The 18,087-nt window shown below is 41.1% G+C and overlaps 2 long non-coding RNA genes across 2 annotated transcripts in view; both read right to left on the bottom strand.

Annotated features, from left to right (window-relative positions):
- Positions 1 to 277: 277 nt before the first annotated feature.
- LOC147755692 (uncharacterized) lies at positions 278 to 6,696 on the bottom strand. Its single transcript, XR_015328844.1, has 2 exons — positions 6,220 to 6,696; positions 278 to 1,608 (listed from the first exon to the last, which is right to left on the bottom strand). It is a non-coding gene; the product is annotated as an uncharacterized LOC147755692 (long non-coding RNA).
- A 1,906-nt stretch (positions 6,697 to 8,602) lies between these two features.
- LOC111251167 (uncharacterized) overlaps positions 8,603 to 18,087 on the bottom strand; it is a 56,292-nt gene continuing 46,807 nt past the window's right edge. Inside the window, exons 4-5 of the long non-coding RNA XR_015328843.1 lie at positions 10,969 to 11,105; positions 8,603 to 10,322 (exon numbers count right to left, since the gene is read on the bottom strand). This is a non-coding gene — a long non-coding RNA (uncharacterized LOC111251167). The remainder of the gene's footprint in view (positions 10,323 to 10,968; positions 11,106 to 18,087) is intronic.

The following is an 18,087-nucleotide window of genomic DNA, read 5'->3' as shown; positions in this document are numbered from 1 at the left end:
ACGAGGGCTGACAGATAAGCTGTTCCAGTGATTTCGTAATACTGCTGTATTCAAGTGATAAGTAAGGATCAAGTAAAAAACATCAAGGCGAAATGTGCACCTGTTTACGCATGAACCATATTTAGAACTTGAAGTTACAGCGATCCGGAACTTACATGCAAACCTATCTCTTCCAGCGTCTGTCCGCCAACTATCGAAATGATACTAACGAAATGATAGCCGATCGCCTTTGACATCAAATTTTAGTTTAGTTAGTTTAGCAAAGGAAAAAACTTAATTACTTTAGCAAAACATTTTTAAAATCCATAGGTAATCATGACACAAAGGTAACTAGTAGGATATATATATATATATATATGTAACTGTGAAGTCAATTACGCTGTATTGTAACGGTCAGCGTGTTCCGTATTGTTTTTTTTTCGGAAACAGGCATTCTCACAAACAAGTACTTTTTTGCCTTTTTAAAATTTTGTACATCACACGAGCTACAGCCCTGGCCCGTTTCGTCTATTTCCTAAACATGCAGGGCTTGATGTTTTAATGCTTGCTCTAGCACTGGTCAGATAGTTTCGCTTAATCAGATGCGTTTCAGCTAGACTGGTCGTGACGCCTGAACACACAAAGCTAAACGGAGGACGGAACGAAGTAATACATCAAACGTCGTAAATTTTCGCCGAGCAACGGTTTACCCTGTTCAACGCCAGAAAGGGCTATTTCGAGCCACGGCAGTAGAACAAAACGAGCTGGCAGGCCATGCATGGGCTCTAGGCTATGATGCGTACTACGGTCTCGACATTAATCATCTCGTTCGATGTTACCTTGGCAAACTTTTTATTCAATTCAGTCCCGTCAATGAATGATGAACCATATAAGAAAAGGGCGAATAACCGACGCAAAAGAGCCTTTTATCGAACTGCGAATTGATCGACAAATAAGGTACGCAATGTAGAAGTGAGCCTGCACTGTGAAGAAGTTATTTGTTCAGACGAATCTAGGCCGCGGAGCTAGAAACAAATGAAGGCCTGCTGCAGTGATATTTATGCGACAGTAATTAGGTTTTTCGAAATGCACGATTGTGACGCGCTGTGCACGCGAATACAACACATAAGATGTAACTTCGAAATGGTGTCACTTATCAATTTCGCGCCGAACATTATACCTTTATGTTAAAATATAGGAAATTAGAAATATATTATAAAACAAAAAATATCTGTTTACATTACAGTTCGTAATGTATCCGTCCCGGTGCCCTCAACGTGTTCATGACTCTTCGAAGTCGGTGTGGGCAGCAACGGTCCCGTCCTTTAAAATCAGTTGTTATCAGTTCGAGATAATTTCATGAAAATTCATAAAGAAATTTAAATAAAAGAAAATGCTACAGCAGATTTTCTTGAGACACTTAGTTGTCTGCAAGGTTATATATCCACGGAGTCGTCACGAAAGCACGTCCATATTTTCTCTTGCTTTTCATGCAGGTGTCGGCTTTGATGTCTCCTTGAAAGTTGAATGTTCTAGGATACTACTGAATTCGGCGGTGTAAATGAATACGTGCGCTGAAAGGCATAGAAAAACGACAGTATGTCGGGAGGGTGCGTTTTTGTCCCAGACCTGAAAAGGGTTCGTGTAATCAGCAATAAGCAAGAGCATCGTAGAATCTCAAAAGCTGCGCTAGTAAAAATTTATAGCAAGAAGCCCGTGCTGTCGATGTTAGAGACAAGTGGGCTCGAAGTTTTCGTGGTAAGTGGAACTTAGTTGCAGACTTCTGTTGCAAGGAAAGCAACAAGTGCCTCTGCTATCTTTGTGTCTAAAGATGTAGTAAAAATAGCGGAGTTGAATATTAGAAAAGTTTTTTTCTAATTAATTTTCAGCTACTCACCTTATTAGGTTGAAGTGTATATATTTACAAGCACTTCACTGCATTGTTTTTTCAAATGCTTAGAAGTTCAAAAGGAATCCGGGTGCTTTGATTAGTATATTGATAGAAACGCGAGGCAGGACCTGACCATCATCATTTTATTTATTTCCATCTTTCTTTACTAATACGTTTCGTCGCAGGAGGTTATTCTACCTATTCTTGTGCAAAGTAGCATTTAGGCCTTACGCAAAATGTTTATAGTAATGAAAAAACGTGTATAACACATCAGTAGCGGAAACTGAAGATAATATTAGGCATCTCTTCGACAATCATACTACTTCATAATTTATTTTTCCTACATAATCGTTACATTCACGGCAGATGCTGTGCTCGTCCTAATCTGTTTTGCCCTTTTTCTGTAATATCGAACATCCATGATCCCTGATATCGCTATCCTCAAAAAGACCAGGAGGTCACACGGCTGCGTCGGCGGAGGCGTCCGTTAGCGGAATAAAGTTCTTACGTAGACGTGCGAAGTGGCAGAACCTCATTCGGCATATGTTGTAAGCTGCTAGCGACAGCAAGCGGTACAGAGTTCGCAACGGGCACTGCAAACAAGTGGTTCACAATGAGAGGACGAAGCAATTGGGACTCAAAGGACTCGCACAGAAGTCCTCAGAAACGGCTTCCGTTCGTTCCTTCCCTGCAGGAAGCGTAACTATCTCGTGGAGGAAATAGGTTAACGAGACATATATTCAAAGTTGCTCGTATTTGCGTCTCATCTTGGCCGCAAATGAAACATGAGCTTTAAAATTGGAGTTTTGACGGGCATCGACGACGGCAACGGCGATCGCACAATTTTGGAGCAGCGGCGATGGGCGTTACAGTCCGTTGAATAGGGGTTCTCATAGGGAAGAAGCGGCCTCGTGCGACGAGGAACAGCGGCCCGAGTGAGGCTACCGAGAAACGACCTTCAGAACAGTGAACGATAGGGTAAAAGCGGTAACGAAAGGAGAAGTTTGATGAAGCTGGCGGTATCGTAATTCGGATATTAACGAACAGCAAAGGAAACTGCCGTACATTATTTGACCGCTTATTTTGGCAACCGTTTGACAATTAACGACCGCGTTTGAATAGAGCCCGGGAATATAGCAGTGGTTCACTGAAATCGTTAGTTAGCGAAAATTCAATTTATTTCACGCTGATTCGCTTTTCAGTGTAGAGCGTAATAGCAATGGAGGACTTCTATGCATCATTAATACGCCGACAATTTCAACTATCTGGGGAGACAAAAATCGATCGCCGTCTGCAGGCATGACAAATTTCGATGTACAATGACATCGGAACGAGCTTACATTTGAATAGTACGGCTTGATTGGCAATCGACGACGAGTCGTCGAAACGAGCTTATAGATGTCGATCTATTAATGAAGAAAGCAAATTATATAAGTCTATGTTATAGTAGTCACAGGATGCGTGACTGAACATAACCATAGTTTTATGTTATAGTTGACCTTTCCGGACACTACCCAAGCATGTGTATATTATTACCCAGTCTTAGTGAGGCTAATTGAAGGGTAATTATGAAAGTTATTAGTGTCCTATCCCTATCAAAAGTTCGCCATTGGCAAAGATCCCTGAGCGAGTGCATAAAGAGTTAGTGAGCAGCTAGTTAGCTAGAATGATGTGAGGAAACTGAACAGCTTACTTGCCATCAACAGCTAACCCTCCACTGAATCTGGCGCTGGCCAACGCTCGTCGAAATTTTCCCTCACAGATATTCAAAAGAACGCCTAATGTAATATTTGACAACGCACGAATCCATAGGCCTAGAGTGACCCATCTCGTCGAAAGGTTGCAATTTCTAGCTTATGTACGCTTTCAAGGAAAAATTTCATACCGTTTTATAAAACGCTTGAGACTCTATCGTAAGCCATATTAGAACCATTCAATTTCGAAAATTGGTCAGCAAAACGGGACGTTTCGGAAGTTCGCCGCCGAGCTGACTTGTCCCTTACGAACCGCAGAAACTTTATTGTGATTTTATATAAATGCGATTGCTCTGCCATTACTATTATTATAAGCTTATTATAATAATTGAAGAAGGCGGACATTATTATAAAGTAGCGATTGCGTACTTAAAATTATTTTGCTTAAGTTTACAAATTCTTGTTAAGTACGTTCAATGACGCGAATATATTCATTCTGAATCAGTCAGCTGAGCGTGCAGCTTGCTGATGGATAGGGACCGCGGTGCATGTCTTGGCTACATAGGCGCAAGCAAGAGAGATCAACTTCGGATGTTTATCCTTTAGATGTTTAATTTGCTAGCCTGAAACGAAAGAGTGCCTGCAGCAATGTTACACGCGGTCGGCAGAACGTTCGCAAGACGGCTTTGAAGTCTTCGCGAAAATGAAATCTACTTATTCAGACCTGTGCAAGCTGCGTTAGAATGGTAGGTATTCCCATTGGACATCGGTCGAATCTTGGTAAGAGGCGTTCTTTTGCCAACAACTTACCATCAGGGCAACTAAAACTCAACTAATGGTAACCATGCCGCACTCAAATAGTAACACTCCATACAGTAGTCTATGGGACAAAGTTGGATAGAAGCCCAGACGAAGCAGAATTAAAAAAGAACATGGTCTAGCTAGCTAAAAGAAAAATTTGAATTGTGAAATTAGCTTTTGTGTTGAAGCCGACTAGATAATTTACGTGGCAACAGCAGATCCGATTGTTATTTATTTATTACTTATTAGTTAGTAGTATTGTTATTTATTTATTACTTATTATTAGTTACTCTTTGCAAAATATTAGTTGATACCAACTGTATCGTTCTACAACACTATGGAATTATGTTTCATTAAAAACTGCGCGGAACAAGAATTAGGGGGCGTTTTACATGGCTAAAAGGATACGACGCCACAGTCGCTCTTATCTGTCAATGTTACCGCAGGAACTACACTGAATGTGACCAGCTAGTATTGAAGCTGCTTGATTGGAATACCTGTTTTAGCATATTTTCTTTTAAATTAGAGGTGAATAGATCATTTGTTACAGGAACTCATTCGACCTGCTAGACAGGTATGTTGTCGCCAGTTCAAGCATGTTTAAAGCTCCTTTCGTGGTGCCTGAAGCACATCCTCTGGGATCATGTCAAAGCAGCCTCAGTAGAGGCGGAGTTAGCAAACTTAGAAACAGCCATTTTAAAACTGGTTTTCAGTAGCTAGTGCACAGTACGGGTTCGTTACATCTGTCGACGTTTCTTATTATCCTAGTAACATTGACCAAAGGTTTACTTCAAGCCTTCAAGCGAACACTTCCCAAGCCAATGGTATGCCGGTATGAGGCATAGAATAATCTACTCCGATGTCGGCCTTAAACCTGTCGGCCACTATTCTGATGTGAAGAAGACGGTCTTTTTATATCGGTAGTTTTGCTGACGCATTGGAATTCACTATTGTCAACAAACTTATGTATTTTACACCAGGTTCAATGGTTCTCATGGGAGCTGATGTAAATTCGCACACATTGGCGAGGTGTTTGCACGACACCCCAAGCTTCGTTCAACCGAAATAGAACATAGGGGCCTTGAGCTAAGTATCTTATGTAAGCGTGCATGACTTATCGACACCAAGCTTGTTTCACAGATTTACGAACCGATGAAATCGTGTTCAAATCTCGAAATTAAATATAGAGCATGTACTAGTAATAAAAATAGTTTGCTCTATATCCCAATAATAGCATAGAACAATTCTAGCTGCTTGCGAAGTAAGTAATGCAATTAGTAGTCATCGCAACTTAGCCCCTTAAAAGTATTACATAATGGAATAATAATAATAAAAGGATACATATTGTTTCAACTCGTATGTGTAAACAACGCCCACTCAGTAACTGGCAGCCGAACAGTTACTAGTAATCCATGCGAGGCCTTTTTTAAAATGTGACAAATCACGCCGTTTCTAGTCTAAAGAAGTGGTACTTGAATAAAAATGGCTCTCTCTAGAGATTCTATACAATACAGGTAATTCCTTATCTAGAAGGATGTCGGTAAAAACATTCGGACCTTTGGACTTCAGGAGTTCAAGGCGCCTTGTACATGTCCGTCTATCTTTCACACCAAAGTAGCTGCATTTTCCGAAAGAAAAAACGTACTTACGTATGCTTTAATATTCGACCAAAGGCGTTCATTCAATCACAAGCTCTTGCTGCAGCATGTGGTGTATGTCTACACATAATAGCAATCACATCTTTGTAAATATCCGTTGGCTTACACAAATAGAGGGGGCGCGAAGTAACAAAAAGTTAAAGGTAATGACGTAACATAGAAAAACAGTGATGAGTGGCCTATCCGACAAACAAACCTTGAGTTGCATTACTTCCTTTTGCGCCGCCCTTCTGCTCGCCGCTTAACTTCGCGTAAGGTGTTCTTGTTGTACGTTAGTATCTGCACATAGAAACGAATGCACCAATTGTATTCGTAAACTATTGTGGCCAGCCAGCCAGCCATTAGTAAGACCAAACGATCCAGAGGATCGGAACTCTCTAGCACCTTTTTTACTTCTCTGCTATCTCCCGCCCATAGTTTATGTACCTCAGTGCGCCCGCTTCGACTTCTACGCACATTCGCTCTACGATAGCCACAGAAATTGCATTAGCAGCTATAGCTGTACCGTATCTTCGCGAGAACGAGAGGTTTCGCCTTCGAAATAGAACCAGTTACACCTTATTTTTCTCGTTCATACGATGTGTTAACCGGCCGCTGTTTTCTTTCAGTAAAAAGAATGGTTTTGCTCCAGGAGATAAGGATAAACTGGAACAAAAGCAGAGTGAGCGATGGTGCGCGCTGGCCTTCGAGGACGCACTTCTTCAAAATGAAAAGTGCAATATCACGCGGATGGTTGGCACCTTCTCTGTCCTTCAGCTCCTTTCGGCTTGTCTATCGTGTCCAACTCTAACACTTCACTTGCTAAGTAATGTTACGTTGCCGCAGCCAGTAGAACTGCTCGAACCGTCTGCTCAAATACAGACCTTCGCTTTGCCTCAGAAAACCGTTTAGTAAGATCTCGCCCCTTCTTCGCTGGCAATCTCGTAGCGCCAGTCGTAAAGCTCGGTTGAGCTGCAAGTAAAGAAATCTGAGAAACGAAGCGCGCCCAGTGATGGTATCCGCGGCACGTAGATAAACAGACCAGAAAGTATCCATTGTCGACGCCGGCGCAACGGGTTGTTCGGAGAATAACGACTTCAACGGTGTCCTCTTCATTCGTGACCGGTTTTTGTCGGTCTGTACTCAATCTTCGCAAATATCATCATGCGTCGCGTACACGGTCATGACTCATTGTAAATCCAGAACCCTCCCGATGGAACGAAACGATGGGAAATCAGCCTGAGTTAGTATGTGTGCGGGTATGTGTACGTGAATATTTATTTGCATATTTTATATAAGAGATATAGCAGAGATGAGCAGGTGAAGGATGGTTACAGAAACGAAATAGTGTTTCAAATACAAAGGAAGAAGGGTAAATTATTTGACGTTCGTTGATGGCAACTGTCTCAGGTCATATCCAGTCAATTAGGACTGAACAGATTTAGGTCGAAGGACGAGCGCGCTATTAAATACACTGGCAGATGTGTGTTCATGGTATTTTTTTACTTGGTTTTATGCAATTTATATAAATTGGTTGTTATCATGTTCTTACTAAAATTTTCATTGAAACACCTCCATAGCACAATATGGGTAACGTTAGGGGTTTACTGACTTTGCTTACACTAATCAACAACTGTTTATTATACTTTGTTTATCCATTATATCGCATGATTATATGCAGACCACGAGTCGCGTGTAATATTTTTATGTAGAATTAAGCCACACGAAGTGTGCTTAGCATTGTGCTTTTTTCAAATTGATAAAAATGCCTTTTCATTACGATATACCGTATATATATATATAGCCACATATCCAATTTTATATAGAAAGCCCTACTGAAAAATGTAATAAATCGTTCGGCAAATTTAGTAAATCATTCTCAGACATTCTAATATTAAGGTGCTGCAGGGGCAAGTTTTGTCGACCGGCTTGAGCCGAATAATTTAACACCACGCCCTCTGTAAGAAAAAGAAATCCACTGAAGTGTTTTATGGTCCTCACTTAATTGAAAGTCGTGGCCGCGCAAGCTTAATCGAAAGCGAAATTTAAGACTGATTATAAAGACCTCATAATTAAAATAAGAGGATGACGCCTCTGGTTAAGGCAACTTGTAACGTCTTTGACATAGTACGAACAACCATTCCGCTGTACGGAATAATGAAATAGCCATATAAATATAATGAAAAATTGGATCTCCTCTCAGAGCAACTGGGAGAGTAGGAAAATCTGATAGAAAGCCATATTTCATTTCGTGTAAAGGAGATGCAGTTTGAGCGCTTTTGTATTTATTTCCTTACTGACAAACCGAAACTGAATTCGTCTTCTTTGGATTAATGGCCCCCCTGTTATTCCTCTTCGAATTGTGCGGCTAGCTCGCTGTGAGCACCGAAAAAAACCCATAATATATTATAATGTTTACATATATATATATATATATATATATATATATAATATATATGTAATATATAATATATATATATATAATATATAATATATATAATATATATATATATGTAATATAATAACGCATAATATACAGACAGTTTGTGACACGGAAATCTAGCATATAAAATAGCGATAAATAGCCATAAATCGTTGACAAGTAGGAGAAGTCGAATTCAAACAGGGACGACCGCGCTAGAGTAAGATGTAACATAACAATGACACAATGTAATTCGAAGCACCTGACTGGCTGGCGAGCAAGTACAGAATAATATTTATATTTAGCGTGCGTACTCAAAAATGTTCATTACGATAGGCCGATTATTAAGCCCATTTGATGTAATTGGGTCTGAGGGAGATGTAATCACTCCTTGATTACATCTCCCTCAGACCTAAATATAATTTCTAACATGTGTTCGTCAAAGAAGTGATTGTCTCTCAATTAGGCTTAACGTTTCGTTTGTGTGAGACGGCAAAAAAAGCTGAACCAGAAAACAAGGTAAATTGGCAAATGTCGAAATTGAGCGGCCCATCACAAATTACTGAGTAACCTAAACAGAAGAGGCAGAAACTTAGGGGTGGACTTATTCCTCTTCTGTGTTTTTATTACTGACATCACAAAAGTGATTGCTAGAAGAAGCATGATTCATACACTGGGTAATAATGATCTGAAATTATATGGTTCCTATTATAGCCGCGATGGAAAACATTACTTCAGTGGTTAACTGACACAATAACGGAGGCCATAGAGACGTGAAAGTCAGCGCCTATATTTGCAGTTATATCACCTAGTCAGTCCCAGTCAGTCCAGAACAGACTATGCGTGGCTTAGGGACTGTTGCAAGTCCTGTTTAAAATCCGTCAAATCGCATCACGACGCGCAAAACCCTGCCTGTGACATAATTTTCCGGTTGTTGATCGTGAAGGAAGTTGAGTTTCATGTTACCTTGTTGTGCCTAAACATTTTTGTTCTGGGGTATGGCACCTTTACCCACCGAAGCCGCGTTGACCCTTTCTACACGGTGCAAAAAGCTAATGGAAGAAGTGGAATTTCCCTGCCGCCCATGTTACGAAGTGTACATCGCAATGTATGTGACCATGTTTGGAAAAACAGAAGCTAACTAGGTTAGTTCCCATTTCTCAGAAATAACGACACATGCAGTGGCAAATGGCTTGCCCATACACATAGGTACGTTAGTTGAAAATAAGATTTCTTTGTATCATATATATTTACTTGATCAAATTTGAGAACGCATGGTCAGATAGAATTTTACCAGAAGACGTCGTTAACATTAAAGTGATGTTGTTTAGCTATCTGTGGCTTTCATTTACCACGATAGGAGTTCACCCTATTTTTATTATTACCACAACAGTAGCGTTCAGATCCTTCAAAAATGTTCCACTGCATTTTTGATATACAAAGAGAGTAAACATTATTTATGGCCAGTATGGATCAGTGTACCACATGCGGTCTTTTTTGCAGAAACTTCTGTCCCATTCTACTATGAGATAATGAAACATTTGTGAAAAAACACATCGAAAGCAGATCACAGCCGGCATGTAGTATGATCTCCATGTAAATATCCAATGAATAGAACTTGCGGTCAGTACAGATCGACGACAGTCCCAACAGCCCTCCGCCTTCTTTTCTGCCTGAGACAGAATCGCATAACCACAGGAATTCGGTCCTGCTCTACCCTATTGCCATGACCCGTTCAGCGTTCCTCTTGGCTAGCTTTCTTCTCCTGTCGTGATTTTTAATGTAGGAGACAGCACGCCTCCGAAGCTTGGCGCTCGAAAGGTATATCCGTTGTGGCTAACTTTTTTCTTATTGTCCTGCCTGTCTCTGCCAGTTGTCCACTGTTTTGCCTAAAACCGCTGTAATATCATTGCAGATTTACTAATAGACAGTTTCCGTATGCGAACCTTATCGGAACATTAGGAAAGGGTAGAAAAACTCCTATAAATATGCGCTAAAGGAAAATTTCACGATAGAACGATATTTGTAAAGGAAATTCCGTCTAAACAAAGAATATCTTTTATAAATATAGCTATTTAACTACTTGTATTCGAATTCGCTAGACGGTAAAAGTAGTAACGTTCAAATCAAAACCAACAATAGGATACGAAATCCGAACCCAATGAACTATAGCTGTTGGATATTTGTATCGACCTTTTTGCAGTACGTATGTTTATTTCTGTAGTTGTTTTAAATGTTCGCGCCAGTAAAAGGCACATAATTACTCTAAAGGAACTAAAATTCAGTCCTGATGATTGATTTTCATAACAGAAATAACGTGTATAAATATTAAGCCTTTGCAGCCATATTACCTCAGAGTACCGGTATTTAATTTATAACAGGGGACATTTTCAGAGGTAACACATAATTAAGCCAATTTTCCTTACCCCACATCTAAAAAAATGAAGGTCGAATTTAGTCGAGAGTCAAGCAAACCCTCTATGGAGTCTTGAATATTCGCCATTTTCAAGGGGCCAATAAATTAGCAGTGCAGATGATACTTACCAGCCTCCTAAAGAAGGTAGATTCCATCGCCCACAGCCTTTTATGGAACACACGAAAGTTACGCTTTAACATGGTGAGATTCACATTGATAAGCACTGTGTGAAACGCTCAAGGATCAGACCAATCCTCCGGAAGCCCTATCAACAACATCACCACGAATTGCGATAGAAGGTTATCCATGTCATTGTAATTTTCAGGCATATCAAGCTAAAATACGATATCCAGCTCGTATCTCCACGAAGCTCCGTGGAATGTCTCTCATGCAAGACTCCCACGGGGCTCCATGGGAGGTTTCTTTGTAAAGGAAACTTGGCAAACGTGTATGGGATACGTAAAATATTCAACTGTTGCGGAAGTTACCTACGGGCCTCAAGGACCTTCTAATATGTAAAATTTACAACTTCGTACTGGATAATGGAAAACTGAATCTAATTTAGCTTGGATAAATTTCCCATTTATACATTCAGTAGCAAAATTATGAATTAAAGTTATCTCGAGCCGTAGATAGTATAAGGTTAGACCTTCGACCAGTTAGGGAGTTATGAACGCTCTTCTTCATTGTAAACAATTAAAGACATCGAAAACACCCCACCACTTCTGCAGTGTCCGTTGCACAAAGTTGCACGGCCGAATTCGGCTACAGTGTGATTTTATATTTACTCCTGTTTTACCTACATTATGTCCTTTTGTGTTGTACACGATTTTCCAAAGGGTGTTTTTGTAAATCCGTTTGACCTTTGTTTTCCCAGTTCAGTTATTCAGCCACCAAAGATATAACCTAACCAATACATACTCATAAAAATAACCATCATAATAATAAACGTTTAATCTACGCGGAGCCAAAGTAAGCAACGTACGTAATGCTATCACTGCTAGAACGTCCTTGCTTTATCCCGCATTTTATGCTTTCATGGCTGAGTCTTTTTTCGAGTGGTCGGCTTAATCTCTGCTTGGCCGGTACTCCTTTTCTTATTTTGGGTCTTTAATCCAACCGTTCCCTTTCCTACGCTTTTCCCTTTGTTGTTACAATTGATAAACGCTACCGTATATTGCTTGGCGGATATATACGTACTCGTTCATTCTTCGAGCCTCGTTCGCCGCGATGTTCGCCAACCTTAAATCATTTCTTATGAATTTATGAGTTTGCGTAATGCGTATATGTTTGATAGACACCACAAGTGGAACTGTCTCTTTACGTCCGTTTGTAAAGTTATAGAGACAGTGTTAGAATAACTTGGTGTCGCTAGCATTAATCTGATACAAGCATTTTGCGTAAGTGGTCGAATAACTCGAATCGACTGTCACTTAATCACATGTGTTAATTGTATAAATATATATCAGTGGCGGAGCCAGTTACCCCCTAGCTTTTTCAGCCAAAGATTCAGCTGTCCAACCTTAGCAGTTCGGAAGGTTCACTTCCTGGTGTCATGAAGTCATATAATCATTTGTACGTATTATTTGAAGCTTATAAGGTTGGGTGGTTAATGCTCATTTGATTCAATCCGTTGCCGTAATAATCAGGAACAACAAGCAAGCGACTGCCACTGGTTAAAATCTTAGCGTTGACAAAAGTTATTACTACGAAGGATTATGACGACAGAAAGGAAAATCAACACTCATACCTACAAAGAAAACCGCCTGTATAGCTACCAAGCCATTTTATAGGTTTGTCAAAAACACCCCGAGCAGATCCTGCTAGACCCGTTCTGGCTAGATCCGTTTTATTGAAGACCCTGGCTGTGATATGAAATGTGATCGTGAAGACTTATTCACACGGGGGAAATAGCCGCAAATGAAGCAAAAATTTACGGTCATAAACGCTATAGGATTGACAACTTTTTGCTATTCTTACCTCCAATGTCTATAATTTAGTTAGTTCATTTACACGTGGCATTAAGCATGCGTTAATTAATCTCCCAATCCATTTTCTGCGATAGACCATTGTGGTATATGTTTCATTACGTAGACTGGATGCAGACAGTTTACTGGATAACTATACGGAGAAGGAAAGACATGGCAAGTAAAGTTTTTATCGATTGATTCTGATCATTGTTGGAAATGGCGCCGCGCACGTAACACTGACGGGATGCAGATATCGTGCAAAAGCTAAGGGCTAACCAAGCAGAACTAGTGCAGAGACAGGACGATAGAAAGGAAATATCCAGGAGTGTATTAGAAGTTCGTATAAACATAGCACACAGGTTTTTACCAACTTTGGGCCTTGGCAACCTTTGCTCAGCTCGTGGGTAAACAAAACGCAAATAAACACGCGTACTCTCTGCTAGCCACTCATTATCGCCTTTAATAGTATGTGTCGTATTCTGCAGGTTATTCACCGCTGTTGTTGTCATTGTCGACTCTCTGGCTGGTCACTGTCGTCGGGGTCGCAGCACCTGGGCGAATGCAGGAGTTAATTGCGGCCTTTGTGGTTACTTACTGTTTACGGCGCAGATGAACTGTGCGCCCATGATTTTTTGAGGCAGGGGTTTTACGAGGACATTCAAACTGGACGCCGCTGATTGGTGCATTTGGTAGACAAAGCGCAGGTCAGAAGTAAAGGAGCAGAAAAAGCTGCAAAAACCGATAAGATAGCGGCAACTCGAAAACGAGCCATTCAAACGAATACTGTTCGCGGAATAGCTCATCGCTAAACGTATCGTGTGCTGCGAAGCATAGATGCTGGGAAGATGCATGGATTGATGAAGAAACATCTAAAACAAACGTTAGTTTATGTCGAGCTGTACTTTGATTGACTGCCTCATCAATAACGCTCATTGTCATTCACGTGACCTTCGGTGAGTGAAATGTTAGCCGAGTTCACTAAACGGACGGAACGAGAAGAACCGAGTAACATGGTGACATAGTTGTTACGCGAAGCTCATGCAGAGAAAAGCGACACGTTTGCAACTGATAGAGGACTAGTGATACAATTTTCAATTCAATGAATACGCCTTGCAAGTTCTTACCTAAGGTTGGGTCTGAGTAAGTTATTTCACCAAGTGTGAGTTCCGAAAGGTTATGCCCGTGTTAGATTTGTTAGTAGATTTTAGATATGTAATGTTGGATTTTAGATTCACTTGCAAAGCTGGTAAAAGTGCATAGCTAAATATCTCAACTAGTTTATAGAACGAAATTGCTTTCATAACTTGTCGATAGAAGTTGGCACTTAGCCACGATTCGGCTTAAAAAGTTTCAGGTAATGGAAACATCATGAGGTTGACTCAATATAGAATTTTATTTTGTTTTTTCGTTGCGGAAAGTTTGCAGCAACGTTCCCTGTTTTGAGTAGCTGAATGAGGTGAATTACCAAATGTCAAATGTGGCCCAAATATTGTAGAGCATAATCGCTTTTCCACGTGAAAGCAATGTATTTACGATATATATATATATATATATAGTGTGTGATAATTTCCTGGAACTATCTTGCATAACTGAGCTCTTTCCATTAAAACAAGCCGGAAATTTTCATCCGAAGTTACAATTACTCCGCAGATCTACCGTCATTAATGGTTAACATCTTCTTCTAATGAAAGGAGCAATCTTCTCTAATCTATCCAGCAAGAATAAGCCAAAACTGCTGATTTTGTAATGATGCTTTCTTACAGGATTTTGATAAGAGCCGCTCTTGTATTTGGATCGTCAAATTACTTTCTACACCAGAGTGCACCGGATTGGTCTAACTGTCAAGCACCGTCCCCTTGAAACATTCAATGCAATTGTAGCCACTGCTAACAGAAACAAATAGACAAAAGTTTGTTCAACCTGAAAGCGTTGTCGTCGATATCCGATGGCTTGGACGGGGCTTCATCATGCGTCGCTTGGTAGTATCAGCAAAATTAGCAGAATGGCCGCTGTAGTTGCGAGCCAAGGCAGCAGCAGACGCTTCCAATTTGGGGGTATAACCGCACAGCACAGAGCGTTGCCGGTTACGGTTGTTGCAGCGGTAGTAGTAGTGGCAGACCGTATAGCGCCTTCCACAGTGAAAAAAAAACAGCCCAGAGGTTGGCCTGAATGCTCTCCATCCTTTCACTCCCGCTAGTCGCTCCGATCGTCATGATCCCTTGATATATCCCTATCCCCGTTCCCGCCATCCCATCTTTCGCTTCCTCTTTCTGCGGTCACAGTCTACGCGAGGCATAGCCTTCGCGCGTCTTGTTAGTCTTCTGCCTTGCGTTTCGAACCTTCTATTACGTTGTAGCCACGCTGTCCGTCGACTTGAGCGACTGGACGGATGGTCGTACGCTAAAAATAGCTGTTTGAAGAAGTCGCCGCCACCGCCGTCCGCTTTTTCGATGACGGCCCGCCCCTCGAATCACTCTTCGTTTGGGTCGGTTTCGATTTTCGGCTTGTTTTCGTCGCAGGCTCCCCGTAACCCTTCACACGTCCATCCGCTTTACCCCCTTTTTGTTGGCACTGCGACCGTTTCTGCTTCAATTTCTTTTTCCGTTACTCCTAGTGTTGCCGCCGCTCCTCTTCCAAAACAAATTGATGTTTCCTTTTACCCCATCCAATTTCCGCTTTCGTACAGGGGACAGACAGTTTTAGGGATCGCAACAAACTCCGAGACGACGGCGCGGATATGGGAGGCTTCGTACTCTTCTCAATCGCTATTTCACTCTGGCATCACGCTCCTTCGAACAGAAGTTACACAGCGCATGGCAACCAAGCAGATGGACGTGCAGAAGGGAGCGTCGCATGTAGCAAGCACAGCTTTACGTTCTACGACGCACACGTCAGCGATTTGTGTCGAGCCACAAGTTACGTGTGTAGATCTATTTAGTTGCTTTCAAGAAGAGCATACGGGTAAACGTATAGTAACCTATATATAGATAGACTGGCGAACAGACCGAGCGGATAAACAAACGCATCGTGCACCGTCGTGGCTGAATAATCCGAATCAGAATAGATAGCAGCATCACAAACTAGCAATAGCACAAACGACCGTGAGGTTTGCCGTTCTTACCAGCTCCGCTCAACCTGTTTTCACCAGCACGATCGTTCGAGGGAGGTTACCGCTTCTAAAGATCTCTTCTGGATTGCCACCGCAGCAACAACAATAACGACGACAATTCAGAGGAACAAAACGCGTCCAGACTCTATTATATCTTCGTTTGTATGGTCTTCTAATTCTATCTACTCTTTTTTCGGTCTTCGACGCGATCTCCGTTCATATAATTTGGCTCAGCTCAAGAGTTCTACTAGGGTCGGCGATCGCGAGTCGTATATCAGAAGCGAGTGGTCGCGGAAGCTAGCGGTTAGGCTTATTTATTTTTGGTTTAATTTTTCATCGCATAAATTTCCGACAATGTATTCCGCCTATTGCCTTGACACCGTCGTTGCCAACGATCGTAGAATTTCTTTCCTCTCTTTGTGCAGCCCGCGCCCGCATGCTTCTAGGAAACACAAAGTTTCTAGACCAAATTATGACCATATTGCGGTCGGGGCCGCTGCTGCCCCCAACGATGCAGGCCGTTGCGTAACTCGCCTAATAATTTTTCCTTCACTACTTTGCCGTTTGCCACGTTGTTAACGAAGGTTCTGTGCGTGGGAAGAGGGGAACGTTGGACAATAGGAGTTGGACGTCCCCAGAGCGTCCAGAGATTTTCGCTATTCTGGATCGGTCGTGTTTTCGCTTCGGTTTACTTTTTCTATTACTGTTACCGCAGCGGCGGCTATTGAGTCAGCGTACTGCGACCAGAACAAAAGCTATGAACAAAGAAACTTAATGGGGGACAGAGAGCGTATTAAACATCACTATTGCAACAACAAGAGCATTGTTTGTTTGCACAAAAAATCTACCATATGATTGGTGATGCGTTAGGCAGCCATAGAGTAACGGGGCATAGATAAAAAAAAGCTATGCCCACGATCTAAACGAGTGTGGGGCCAGTGTGCTGCAGTCAAAGCCAAGAGTTCAAGAGGAATCTGCTTGTCTGCGTGATGGCTCAGTCGAGAGCAGAATAACACAGGATATAGCTAAATACCAGAGCACGACGGCCAATGTCTTTGATCGACCAGCTTTTAGACACAAACGTTTATATACCATTAACTATTTGCTTTTACCGTTTATGCTCTAGGTTTATGTTCTCATTAGTTGTTGCTTTTTTATCGAACTTCTTGAGAGAACGGCATTTACAAAATATTAGTTATCACTATACGAGTTAACCGTTACGCATATTATCAGTTTTTATATCTATATATATTGTTTATTAAGGCTTTTCCCAATAAAATGTTTCTGCATATGGCATTTCATAGAAAACTAAGAGAACCGATATAGAGCACTTTTCGGGATTCTAATATATTAGCTTTAATTAATTTTTGATACAACTTTAAACTGCAACGAGTAAAATATAAAATCTAGTACAGTGGGCTTTAGTTAGCAAAGTTATGAGTTCGACGAATTTTAAAAGTTTTATCCATCGTTTAGTTCATAGAGATATGTATTCAAATCAGTTTCCGGCAATTCGAATGTCTGGGCAGCCGCTCAACCCGTGCCCTTGAAATTTTCAAGTTTAGATTTCGGATAAGTAGACAGTAAAATATAGAAGCAATATGTTATTATATATGTATGCGTATAGGGTGACACCAGACTTTGGACGAACTTTGTCGTGTACAAGGCAAAACCCAGTTTTTTCTACAATAAAACTCGCCATGGCGCTTTCGGAGTTTGAGCGAAAATTAGCTAGTATCGAGTTTCTACCAGGTGGACGAACTCCTAGCAGGACTGCAAACTTTTCAAGTTACCCCAAAACCGACGGTGCACCACATCGCAAACGTGTACGCGACTATAGAAAAAGCAGAAGTAGATTCTAACACGACTCAACAGTAAATTCAAAATAGAGAAAAAAAAAAAAAAAGAGATGCGGACTTCAAAGTTAATTGCTGCGATTCAAAGGCGCATTTTTAATTATGGTTCTACTTTGATTAGGGCGTTGGTCTTGAAATTTGATGTAAATGGGTGTACGATGTCACGGATTCCACATGAAAACTGCAAGAAAAGGCCATATATCATGAAGGTCAGGCAGGTGCTCTCCGAGGACAACAAAATCAAAGCACGCGACTACTGAATTCTCTGACGAATGAGACAGCAGATCATCGTTCTGAAGACGAAATTTTCAT

The sequence above is a fragment of the Varroa destructor genome, unplaced genomic scaffold, assembly GCF_002443255.2.
Source record: "Varroa destructor unplaced genomic scaffold, Vdes_3.0 BEIS01000005.1, whole genome shotgun sequence".
Classification (NCBI taxonomy): Eukaryota; Metazoa; Arthropoda; class Arachnida; order Mesostigmata; family Varroidae; genus Varroa; species Varroa destructor.
The sequence above is the reverse complement of the archived record's forward strand: the minus strand, read 5'-3'. Positions and strand labels throughout refer to the sequence as shown.